The sequence below is a fragment of the Eulemur rufifrons genome, chromosome 30 (assembly GCF_041146395.1).
Source record: "Eulemur rufifrons isolate Redbay chromosome 30, OSU_ERuf_1, whole genome shotgun sequence".
Lineage (NCBI taxonomy): Eukaryota > Metazoa > Chordata > Mammalia > Primates > Lemuridae > Eulemur > Eulemur rufifrons.
In genome coordinates this window covers 12,916,262-12,929,909 of record NC_091012.1, presented here as the reverse complement: position 1 = coordinate 12,929,909, position 13,648 = coordinate 12,916,262, and the positions used below count along the sequence as shown (strand labels likewise).

The following is a 13,648-nucleotide window of genomic DNA, read 5'->3' as shown; positions in this document are numbered from 1 at the left end:
GTTTTGGTGCAAGTTTGGCTTTGGGAAGGGCTTTGGAGCTTCTTCTCAATCCAACCACTGAGCTGTTTGTAGCCAGTTGTTGTATCAAATCCACTTTTCATTTCACATCACAATCTGATCGAGAAATGGTTCGCTGTTATTACATACAACAAGAGAAGACGACACGTCACAATGACAATTTTTTATTTTCAGTCAGCTCATGAAGCACCCACTTATTGAGCTTTTTCACATTTCCAATTTGCTTCAAATGCCAAAAACTACCATATAATGGTCCACGTTGAGGTCTTTGGCAACTTCTCCTGTAGTTGTAAGAGGATCACCTTCGATGATTGCTCTCAATTGATTGTTGTCAACTTCTGATGGCCAGACACTGCGCTCTTTATCTTCAGGGCTCTCAGCTCCTTTGCAAAATTTCTTGAACCACCACTGCACTGTAAGTTCATTACCAGTTTCTGGGACAAATGAGTTGTTGATGTTGTCAATTGTCTCTGCTGTTTTACGACCCATATTGAACTCAAATTTGCTTTTTGTCTAACATCATTTCCATAACATAAAATAAATATGAAAAAATAAATACCTAAAAATAAAGTAAATATCAAATAAACAACGAGTAATAAGTCATTAGCAAAAACACAAAAAGTGAGAAATGCACATTAAAATGATGTATAACGTATCCACCTTTACTTAAGAATGTATTCCAATATCAAACAGAAAGTTTCAACAATGCTAAAACCACAATTACTTTTGCACCAACCTTTAATAAGATGGAGTCACTTATGTGAAGGGTGCTCTATGCACATATATTCTGCATGTTATTTTAAAATATCATTTTATAGTTATCTGTTATCTTTGAAAATAAGGACTCAGGAAAAGTTTGGAGGAAAGTTAAAACTGGCCTTCACTATAGGTAATTTAATTGTCAGTGGTCAAAAAGCCATATTGGTAGAGAAGTTACCCTTGTGATCATAAGGGGAAGTGAATACCGAATTTGACTATGAAACATTTGTACATATTTTGTGTACACTCCTAAGTAACCAAGAATTAATGTAGTTGAATCTCGTCTGGTTATAATGACTGGGGACATTTTCCCATGCTTGTTATCTATTATTTCAAATTGTATTCATTTTCCTATATGATTGCTTTGACATCTGAAGGTACTACTAATTTTGACACTGATCCCACATGCAGATTTACCTTTTACATACAGTATAATAATCTGTAAATTTCACATGAAAAATGAAACTCCTAAATTTTTCACCTCCACTTCTCCCTAAGAAATTATCTTCTTACTATCTATTCTTTAAAGACCTGCGTTTTCATAACCTCTCTCCTGTACCCTGACTACCACAGTTGTCAGCATAACTACATCATTATATCCAATGCTAGTCATCCACATTATCATCTATTTACTATGTTTGTTATACAGGAAATAACTTTTACCATTATAATAGTTAAGTATCTCCACAAACATGAACAATTTACTAATGAAGAACCAGTCTCAAAAATAAGCTTTTATATTTTAAAACTGTATAAGTTTAAGAGTTTGGGCTCCACTTGAATCTGACTTATTTACAGCTTAAAACATTTTCCATAATTCCACATTTGCCTCCCATGATTCCACTGGAATCCTTCTCAATACTAACATTTTATGATGCTTGCCCTGTCCATCACTGCCCAGGTCATCTCCAATTACTTATTTATTTATTTATTTATTTTTATTTTTTTGAGACAGATTCTTGCTTTATTGCCCAGGCTAGAATCAGTGCTGTGGCATCAGCCTAGCTCACAGCAACCTCAAACTCCTGAGCTCAAGGGATCCTCCTGCCTCAGCCTCCCCAGTAGCAGGGACTACAGGTGAGAGCCAACACACCCAGCTAATGTTTTTGTTTCTATTTTTACTTGCCTGGCTAATTTTTTCTAATTTTAGTAGAGACAGGGTCTCTCACTCTTGCTCAGGCTGGCCTCGAACTCCTGATCTCAAGGAATCCTCCCACCTTGCCCTCCCAGAGTGCTAGGATTACAGGTGTGAGCCACATGCCCAGACTCCATTTACTTATTTATTTACCTTTTCCAGCAGATTACAAAATCCTTAAAAGCCTCCAGCATGAATCAATTCTATATTTTTGTTTTGTTTTGTTTTTTTCCTAAAGCTCTGCTTGTCATAATGTTTCTTACTTCATGCTTTAACCTGCATAAAGTTTAAGATTCCTCTGTCCATAAAATGATTTTTCTTAGTCCTGACCATCCTTTTCATTACATTTTCTTTTTCCTAAAGGTATCATCTATATATCATAATAATATTAATATAATAGATTTTTGGCACTACTGATCATACCACTTTTGAAAGAGCTCTTACCAGTTAAATCCCGTGAGTGACATAAGTGGTTATATCCCCCACCTTATCCAACCTTTTTCCTCTTCAGCATCTTCTCACATTAACCACCATCTCTCTCAGGAAAGTCACTTTTCTTATCAGCTTTCAGATCATCTCTGAAAATGCATGGGTTCCACAAGGCTGTATGTGTGAGTAGACAGCCCAAGTTGTTTATAAGTTACATTTCATGAGAGTAGAATATTTTTTGTCTTGCAAAATCTACATGCAATACATTTTTCTGTCCCTAATTCTGATTCTTCTCTATACAAACCTGAAGTCCTCACCTGAGTACACTCCTCATTCTCAAAATAAACCTAAACTGGTCTCTGACTGTGCCACTTTCCTTCTTTACCTGTAATATCACGCTCTTCCCTTACCATCTATCTAGTCTTTAAATCCAACTCAAATACTGCTTTTGCTTTGAATCTTCCTAATAATTTCAGATTTGTTCTTCTACCTACATTTTGTTTAAAATTTAAATTTTGTATTGAATTACAGGAATTTTGTATGTGTTTATCACCCACACATTTGTGTAAATTCTCTGAATTTTTGACTGTATATATATATTCTTAACTTTTAGTACCAAGTACATGTCTACACATGTGACAGTTAATAAAGAAATGCATTTTAATGCAACTGGCCACTAAAATTCTTCCTTATCCTACTTATTTACAAATGACTAGGTCCAAAATAAAGTATGTTCTTTCCCAGTCTCCGTAAATCAATATATTGAATGTAGGTTTGAAATAATAAAACTCATATCCCTTGTGAGAAGTACAGGCTAAAGTCTTAATATTTCAAAAGATATTTACTGATTACACATAACCATCTAAAAGCTGTTCTGACAGTGAGGTTTTAGTGGAAGAAGGAAATTATTACTATTTTTAATTGCTTGTTTTCTGTGAGGGGGAAAATACTACAATATATAAGAATACAAATAAATGTGAAAATTTTGGTTAGTAATGGATGACAAGAAAAGCAAATATTTTTAAAACCCTGCAAGCCTTTTCACTCTATCAAAAATATTACTTAGAAAGGTCAGATATGTCTTTAAAACCTGGATGGTAGCATAGAGCTATGGAGACATTTTATTTTTTTACACTGAACTATCTACAACTTTTTTGTTTCACTAACAGAACTTAGTAAATTGTCTACTAGCTAGTTTGAATTAAACATAATTGATGTATTTTTTTGTTTATATGATCAAATTACTACTTGGAATTGCTTTTGTTATTTATTTGACTTTGTTTGCCATGTATCATTCTTACAGGGAAACTCTAGATTACAAAGCAACACACTGAAGTCATATGTAAAAACCAGTTTTCAAATTAGCATCCAATTCTTACATAGGACCTCCAATAATTTTGACAAATAAAAATATAACTACTTTATGAACATGCATATTTTTAAATAAAAATATACTGACTTTTGAAAATTTTGACCATGATATTTAGAGAGACTTATGGAACTAAAACCATCTTAGGTGTAAGGCATGACCGATATTTATTGAAAATTTCCTAGTACAAGCAGTAAGGAGGAGTTACAAATAAAACAAAGATTAAATAGAAATGAAAGAAAGATAGCAATAAGGAGAGGATAGCATATTCCTGAATGCCACAAATATTCAAAGGGATTTTTAAAAATGTTTTCCTCTGTAATTGGTAAGAATAGAGGATATACACTTTTCCTTTTGTTGTTATTGGTATTTGTAAATAAGAAAATATTCAATATTCCTTACAAAAATTAAAAAGGATTTTAGTTGTGAGATTAAAGATTGTAACAATTTTATAAATTAGATTTGCCATGTTAAAAATATTAACTAGTCTTATCCATAAATCTTTGAGAAATATTTAGGTACATTTCATTACATACTCACATTCAAAATGTGCGTCAAAAAGTTGTACATTATTATTCTCAAATACTTATAAATTGTACACACTTTCATGCCCACACACCCACATAATACACTTTTAGTATAAAAATATTAAAATTATTGGAAAAGGCAAAAGGATAGTGATCAAAACTAAAAAGTGAAATTGATTCATTACATTTCAATAAATTTTTATAAAATATAAAAATATTTTTATTTATTATATCTGTACCTACAAACTGTTTTTCAATTTTTTTTTTTTTGCTTTAATATTGGTGTTCTTGTCTTTCTGGAACTTCTACATGCATAGTTCTATGTGTTTTTCAAGTTGATGTTAAGTAAAGTTTTCTTTAAAAAATAAGAATTGTTAATTAGTACAGGCAGCATAAAACAATCATCAGCCATGCTTTATTTTTATACAACTATAAAAATATGATAAGAATTCTGCCTACTTGCTTCAAAGAATTAACTATTTCCTTACTAGTTTGACCTACTCCCTTAAGGAAATTTTTTAATTGTGTCACAGAATAAAATAAGTCTGTGACATTGCATTGAGACTCTAACCACAAAGTATTTACTGGTGAGTAATGTATGTTCTTAACCTGGGGAAGAGAACAAAGTTTCTCTTCGCAGCTTCTCCAAATTAAGGTCTGAAAAATGGTTTAAACAAATTTTCTACGTAGCCATTTTTAAGAATGTCTTCAGATGAAAAACGTACCATTCTTATCTTGTCTTAAAAGGTCAATTATGTTGTGCTTTATATAAAACGTGGCATGTCCATGCCATCACCTGCAAAGCCTCTGGGAACAAAGCCTTGAACATCCAGTGACAGGAATATGCCCAAAGATCATTTCAGACAGAAAAATGTTTGTCAGAGTACAGGTGATAGGGGACCCAATTAAAACACAAGTGGGGTTGAACACACAGAAATACATTTACCTTTGCATGAGCGTAAATGATTCATTTTGAGTCAATTTTGTACAGGTTTGTGCTAGGAGTCCAGCTTCATTCTTTCTGCATGGTTGATATCCAGTTTTTCTAGCACTATTTGTTGACAACTCTTCCCCTCTCCCACTGAAATGCTTCTACACCCTTGTTCACAATCGTTAGCTCAGGCTCCCTAGCGGACCCGCTGTGACCCTTGCTCTGTTGGCCAGATGTTGCTGCTGCCTCTTTGCGCTGCAGTGGGACTCACATAGCTAGTGTCCAGATGGAATATAATGAAAAATACAAAAGAACAAAATTATAAAACCTGCCAAATACCTCTTCGAATTGGAAAAGAGCCTCTTGCTTGCTTTAGTAGAAAATTCCGAATATGTGCTGGAAGGAAAGAAAAGTGATGCGATATAGGAAATACTGCCCTCAAGCAAGGCACCTGGCCATCGCTTGCCAAGCATGCAACTCTTAGCTGAATGCAAGGAGCATACCACGGCGGTTTTCCACACAGCTGAAGTGCTGGAGAACTTCAAGCCTGGCACCAAAACAATTACAGGCTGTGAAAGGAAAGAGAAAGTGAAGCCCAGTGTCAGCCCACTTCTGAGTACGCTCATCCTGGGGAAGGACAAGATTGCCAACAGGATGCCCTTGAGGAGCTCTACTTCCTGCAGAGTCAGGGATGGGGGGAGGAAGAGGCCAAATACCACTCCACACTGCAGCCCAGAATCATTTGCTGCTGCTTATAGAGAACTGTGCAACGACAAGAAAGAGTTTGTTGCTTCCCAGTATGTGAGGGGACTGCTCCACCTGTTATTCAGCTGTCAGAATAACTTCCAATAAAAAATACAGAAGCAAAATCTCTCAGGAAAAAGATGCATGAGGAAGAACCCCATCAACCAATTTCCATCTTAAAACTGATACAAATGAATGAGGTGCAGGTGGCCAAAATACAGCAGGTAGAGCCAGAGTGTGAGATGGCAGAGGAGGAACACAGGATAAAAAATAGAAGTTCTCAATAAAATGATACATTGGGAAAGGAAACGAAGAACTTTTACAGGGGAATGATAGCCTGTTTCCTCATTTAACCAGCCCTTTCCCAATTCACTCTAAGACTTTGGAGGTGCCTCTTTTGTAAATAACCTGTTGGCAAAGAAACTCTGGAACATGAACTAGCAGTCAGTAACCTGGAACAGAGCTACAGCCAGGCAAATTAGAGTGGTGTAGTCTCTTATTTAAGAATACATTCACGTAAACACCTGCACCCTATGTACCCCTTAAATGGTAAAGAAGCTCTTAGAGTCTTCTGAAAATTATCACCGAGTATTATTATTCTGAAGGTAATGTTTCTTAATTAGAATTCATACAGGAACCGTGTGTGAGTATTTTTTGTATTTTTTTAATCAAATGCAAGTGTGACTATAGAAAAAACAATTAATAATTATATGGGTTTATTTGTGGACTCTCAGTTGTATTCCATATATTTATTTTTCTACCCATTTGCCATTACCACAGTTTTGATTCTGCAGTTTTGTAATATATTTTAAAACTGGAAAGTGTGAGCTCTCCTACTTTCTTCTATTTTTCAGTTTTTTTTTTTTTTGTTTTGTTTTTTTTGGCTACTAGGTGGACAATTTCCTATGTATTTGAGAATATACTTTCCCACTTCTGAAAAGACAGGCACTTTTTAAAATAGGGAATACATTGACTATATAGATCACTTTGTGGAGTATTGCCATCTTAACAATTTGAATTTTTTTAATCCATGAACACTGGGTACATTTTCATTTGTTAGGCTGTTCTTTAACTCTTAGAAATATTTTGTACTTTTCAGCATTTAATTATTTCACCTCCTTGACTAAAATTATTCCATAGTTAAAGAGCATTTTCTATTCTGTGGAATTGTTTTCTTAATTTTTGTTTCAGGTTGATTTTTGCTGGTATATAGAAACATCATGGAACTTTGTGTGTTAATTTTGTGTCCTCCAATTCTACTGAATTGTTCATTAGCTCTGATAAATTTTTATGGATTATTTGAGTTTTTCTAAAGGCAGTATCATGCCATATGTAAATAGCAAGAATTTTACTTTTTCTTTCTCAATTTGAATGGGTTTTATTATTTTTCCTGCCTAATTTCCCTGATTATGTCTTCTAGTGCAATGTTGAATAAAGTGGGGAAAAGTGAGCGTCCTTCTCTTGTTCCCAATCTTAGGTGGTGTGGAGAAATTTTAGGCTTTACCCACTGACTTGTTAATTTTTTTTTTAATAAATGCTCTTTTTCCAATTTCTAGTTTGTTGACTTCTTTCATCAAAAATGGTTTTTTTGTATATCATGGAGTACTACTCAGTGATAAGAAACAATGGTGATATAGCACCTCTTGTATTTTCCTGGATAGAGTTGGAACCCATTCTACTAGGTGAAGTATCCCAAGAATGGAAAAATAAACACCGCATGTACTCACCATCATATTGGTTTCACTGATCATCATCTAAGAGCACATTCAGGAATAACATTGAACGGGTGTCAAACAGATGTGGGTAGGGAAGGGGATGGATGTATACATACATACTGAGTGCGATGCACACTGTCTAGGGGATGGACACGTTTGAAGCTCTGACTCGGGGTGGGGTGGGGAGGCAAGGGCAATATACGTAACCTAAACTTTTCTACCCCCACAATATGCTGAAATAATAATAATAATAATAAATGTATATATATACACACACATATACGTACACCTCTTCATATAACAGAATGGATTCAAAGTAGATTTGCCAGGTGTCAATAGAAAAAAAAAAGTTGTTTTTTTTTTTGTTTTGTTTTGTTTTTTAATTTTTAGAGAGAAGTTCTCACTATGTTGCCCCGGCTAAAGTGCAGTGGCTTCACAGGCACAATGTAGAGAGCACAGCAGCCTTCAACTCACTTAGACCCAAGTAATCCTCCTGCCTCAGCCACCTGAGTAGCAGGGACTACAGGTATGTGCAACCATACTTGCTAAGAGATTTTGTTGTTATTTAAATGCTTTTTCTGCATTTCCTGATTTGCTGTGTGTGTTTTCTTCCTCAATTCTATTATTGTGTTATTAAATTAATTGATTTTCTTATATTGAATTAATCTTGCATTCCTGAAATAATTCCACTTGCTTTTTGTGTATTATCCTTTAAATATATTGTTTGATTCAATTAGCTAGTATTTTGTTCAGGCTCTTTTGCACGTATGACCATAAGGAATATTGATTTCTAATTTTCTTTTGGTGTCTTTATCTGTATTTCAGATCAGGGCAATTCTGGCTCCACAGAATATATTTGGAAGTGACCTTACCTCTTCTATTTTTTGTAAGAGTCTGAGGAGGATTTTTAAAAATTCTGAAATATTTGGTAGACTTAACCAGGAAAGCCATCTGGTACTGTTTTTCTTTGTTGGGAGTTGCTTTAATATGTTTGATTGATTTTTTTTTCTGATTCAGCCTCTTTATATTTTATAGGTTTGTTCCTATTATCTGTTTCCTCATCAGTCACTTTCAGTAATGTATGTGTTTAGAGAAGTTTGTTCATTTCATTCAGGTTATCTCTTTGTGCAACTGCTGATAACATTCTTCTATAATCCATTTTATTTCTGTAAGGTATTTATTAGTGTCTCCACTTTAATTTATGATTGTAAATATTCATATCTTCTCTTCTATATTCTTGGTCAGTGTACCTACATATTTATCAATTTTGTTAATCCTATCAGAGAACTAACTTTTAGTTTTGTTCATTTTCTCTAATGTTTTTCTCCTCTCAATTTTATTTGTCTTCACTGTAATATTTATTAGTCCTTTGTTCTATTAGGCTTGGGTTTCATTTGCCTTTATTTTTCTAAGTCCTTCTATTGTAATATAGGGTTATTCAAGACATTTCTTCTTGTTTCATATAGGCATTCACTGCTTTAACCATCCCTCTAAGCACTGCAGTCACTGAATCTATGTTCTGTTATATTGTGTTTTCATTTTTATTTCCCTCTCAGTATTTTCCAATTTCTTTTGTATTATCTTCTTTGTTTCATTGATTGCTTATGACTGTGCTGTTTAATTTCCTATTTATGAAGTTTGCATTTTTCCTTTTGTTTTTGATGCCTGGCTTCATTCTATTGTGGTCAGAGAAGATACTTGTTATAACTTCCGTCTTTTTACATTTCTTGTCACTTATTTTCTGCTCTACTATGTGGTCTAACCTGGAGAATTTCCATCTGGGCTTGATAGAAATGTGCCTTATGCTCTGTGGAGGAATTTCTTTATGTCTGCTCTATTTGGCTGGTTTATAGCACTTTTCAAATCTTCCTTTCCTTACTGATCTTCTGTCCAGACCATCTATCCATTAAAGAAAATGGGGTATTAAAGTTTCCAACCTGTATTGTAGAATGATTTCTCCTCTCCATTTTGTCAATACTTGTCCGATATATTTTGGCGTTCTGTTGCTTGGTGCATAAATGTTTGTAATTGTATCTTTTTGATGAATCAATTGTTTTTTCAATAAATAATGGCCTGTATCTTTTATAAAATGTTTTGGAATAGAGTTTAATTTGTCTGATAATAACATAGACACCTAATGTTGCATGGAATATGTTTTTCTATCCTTTCACTTTCAACATATATACATATATATATCTTTGAATATAAAATATAGCTTTTGTAGATAACACATACTTGGATCATTTTGTTGTTTGTTGTTTAAAATATATTCCTCCAGTTTCTTCCTTTTCATTGTAGAGTTCCATATGTTTACACTTAATTAATTACTGATAAGGAGGAACTTATCTATGCTATTTTACTATTTGTTTCCTGTGTATCTCTTACCTTTTTTTTCTTTATTCCCTCCATCAATTCCTTCTTTGCATTCAATAAAGTTTTGTAGGGTACTATTTTGATTTCCTTCTCATTGGCTTTTATTTGTATTCTGTTGAAACTTCTCAGTGGTTTATATATGCTTGAATTTAACATTATAAATTTATTAAATTGAGATTGTGGCCACTAGCCGCTGCTAATTGGCTTGCTCCCTGGCAAACCGGAGGCCTCTGCTCTGGCTCCTAGCTCCCAGTGAGTGGCGCTGGACTCTCACTCAGGCCGATGGCTGTGGCTTCAGCAGCCCCCATAATGGGCGGCAGGGCCAGGGGTGTTGGTCCCGGCCAGGCTGCAGGGAAGTGGCACAGCTGGAGGGCTGCCAGTTTGAGTACCTAATACCAAGCACTCGGTGACCATCATGTGCATCTGGTTGCAGGGCTCAGTGGATGTGAGCATGGGCCACTTGGGCTTCATCTCCCAGTGCCACCTTGAGATCTTGATGACCCTGAGCGACAGCGCTGGCCATGACTGGACAGCCCGGACCCACCGCCTGCACAGCCCAGGCCTAAAGTGGCGATTTCCAGTTGCATTGCCTTGGCCAGAAGCCTGTTTGTGTACAGGTGTTCCAGAGGCACCGGGTGCCGCTGCTGCAGCTACCAAGCTTCATGCACCAGGTTTCCAAGCACAGACTTCAAACTAACTTTCACTTCCCTATCCGGCCAGAAGAGGAAGAAGCAAGTGGTGCCTGAGTCCCCAGCAAAGGCTGTGCAGCCACACCTCTCGCCTCTGACCATCAACATTCCGAACACCATGGCCCACCTCATCATCCCCCTTCCCTCCCCAGCGGGAACTATCAGTGCTGCCAACTCCTGCCCATCCAGCCCCCAGGAAGTGGGGACTTCAGGTTTCAAAATGGGCCCACTGATGCCATCTCACCTCAATTTAGTGGCTGAAAACTCGCACCCAGAAAATGAAAAGGAAGCTTCCGGTGGAGGAAGCCCAAAGGATGATTCAAAGCCACCTTATTCCTATACACAATAGCACAAGCAATTACAATGGTTCCTGGTAAACACCTCATCCTAAATGGAATTTATATGCACATCACTAAAAATTGTCCATACTACAAGACTAACAAGGAGTGGCAGAATTCAGTTCCCGACAATCTCTGTCTGAATTGTTATTTCATCCAAGTACCACATTCCCAGGAAGAACCAGGCAAAGGCTCATTCTGGAAGGTAGAGATCCTGCCTCTGAAAGCAAATTAACAGAGCAGGCTTTTAGGAAAAGGCAGCCTAGGAGTGTACCTTGCTTTAGAACCTCTCTGTGACCACTCTCTTCTAGGAGCCTCTCCCAGTCTCGCTGGAGTAGTGTCTGCTCACTGCAGTGGCCCCAGAGCCCTGAGAGCCTGTGGAGGGAGGCCTTGCCGGCCCATCGGGAGCCTGAGCCTGGCAACTCACACCCCAGACTTGCCATCATCCAAGAAGCCTGGGTTGCCCAAAGCTCACCAGAGTCACCTCTGTCCAGCCAGCTGGTCTTAATCACCATTCAGTGGCAGCTACTACAGGTGGCTAAGACTGCTGCCTACACTGCTGCCACCCTAGTGACCACTGCAAGGTGGTGACCTAGTGACCTTCCAGCCACCCTTCGTGCAGACAGTTCACGACCTCCACCAGATACCAGCAGTGTCAGTCACCAGCGTGGCTGGACTGGCCCCAGCAAACACCTACACTGTCTCAGGACAAGCTGTAGTCACTCAGGCAGCTGTGTTGGCCTCTCCTAGGGCCCAGCTGCAAGAGAATAGAAATCACAGGGAAGTAAAAGTAGAACCTGTTGCTGCAATTAGCCATGGCACATTAGGTGCTGCCAGCCAGATCATTCAGATATCACAGACCACCTCTGTCCAGATGGTCACTGTAGTAGTGTTATAGCAAGTGTTACAGTGTGTGGTTCCAAGGACAAACCAAGCTGCACACAGAAAATGAAGGTTTTTTTAATGGTGGGCTCAGAGGGGAGTTATCACCAAGTTCTGAGCCTGTTTGCTGGGTTTTTCCACTTTTATTAGGTTGGGGTGGTCCGAGGGGTGAGGTCTCAGGTGGCTGATGCAATAGGTGAGCGTGATTACAGAAGCCAGGTAATAGGTTAGTGTTAGATTGATGAGGATCTTCATTATCAGTACAACAGACACCTCTAGGTCAACACCAGCTACCAGTAAAAACTGTAATGCAAAACAGGACTCTTGTGGTACCAATCCCCACTGCGGTCCACTGCCAGGTGAACAATGCCGCAAGGAGTCCTTTACACGTGCTAGAGACCCCCGCATCAGCATCTGCCAGGACAGCAACCAACCTGGGCAGCCAGGGCTGAAGCGAATCAAAACAGAAGATGGCCAGAGCGTCATCATCACCCTGAGTGTGGACACGTCACGGGCAGCTGTGAGGAAAATGGTGTCTAAAACTAGTGACTGGGAAAGTTTTTCTTATTTTAAAATATCAATGTTGTGTTGCCAAAAGGGGACATTGCCTCTCACCACTAGTAGGAGTGCGCTCTCTCTCAGTGGGTAAAGGGCCCTGCCTTTGGACTTCACCTCTCAGTACTGAAAATACAAAACCCAGGTGGCCTGCAAACGCTTTAATTTACAGACAGAAGTCACACTTGAACAAAAACCACACACAACAAAACCTGGTACTTGAGACAGTGTCTCTCCTGCTGAGCGCTCCCTGGGCTGCTGCCTTTGAGTGAAGCTTTTAACTACCAGTGAAAAACCATGGCCCTTCCTGGAGGACCAGGCATCTCCCTGTGAGGACGGTACAGTGTGGTCAGCGGTCAGGGGCAGGTGCCAGCGGACCTCCAGGGACTCGGCCTCCTGCAGAGACCAGGCAGGACCACCCTCCCATCCGCCCCCCACCACGGCCCTCGAAGTACTCACCGCTGGTACTGGCAGGCAAGACGGTATTTTGTTGTTCACATGTGCAATTAGAATATTTCGGAAGTGCGTTTTCTTTACACAATAATGAGGTCTGTGACATTTCACATCACTGCATTTCTACTCTGGAAATTTTGTAAATCATACAGGACCTTTCATGTGGATTTCATTTGGGGAAAAGAAACAAAGTAGTTTTGTGTTTTTGTTGCTTTCAGCCTATGGAATGAATTCTTTATCTTGTTCAGGTGGAGCTAGTATATGACACTTGCAGATTTTCCAAGTTAGAGCAGTTGCTTGGTGATTTTAATCCACCTCCATTTCAGTGTGTAGGACAGAAGAAAAATGCTGAGGCTGCATGTGACCGTGATAATTCAGGGACAAGCTGGTGATGGGAAAGAACTGCCCGGTCTCATCCAAGCTGCACTTAACTGTTCTCTTTCTTGCTGTTTTTTGTTGTTTGTTTCTTTGTGTTAACTTTGTCCCTGGCAAAATTTTCCATTCTAAGTAAAGCCAGTCTCCTAAGTATTGTGTATTTAAAACAACAGAGCCATTACCACTACATTTGGGGGAAAAGACTCAGTCTCTTATCACAAGCATTTTCAAACAAAGATCACAGATTTCTCCATAGTGTGTTATTGCAGGTTTAGTCGCCAGCTCAAGGCATCATCTGACCAGCTGTCTTCTCAGTTATATTGCACTTGTCCCCACTCCAGGCGGGAGCAGCCATG

At 38.0% G+C, this 13,648-nt stretch overlaps 1 pseudogene; it reads left to right on the top strand.

Moving 5' to 3' along the window:
* The first annotated feature begins 5,639 nt into the window (after nt 1-5,639).
* On the top strand, nt 5,640-13,309 carry LOC138378466 (forkhead box protein K2-like; annotated as a pseudogene).
* Nucleotides 13,310-13,648: the final 339 nt, after the last annotated feature.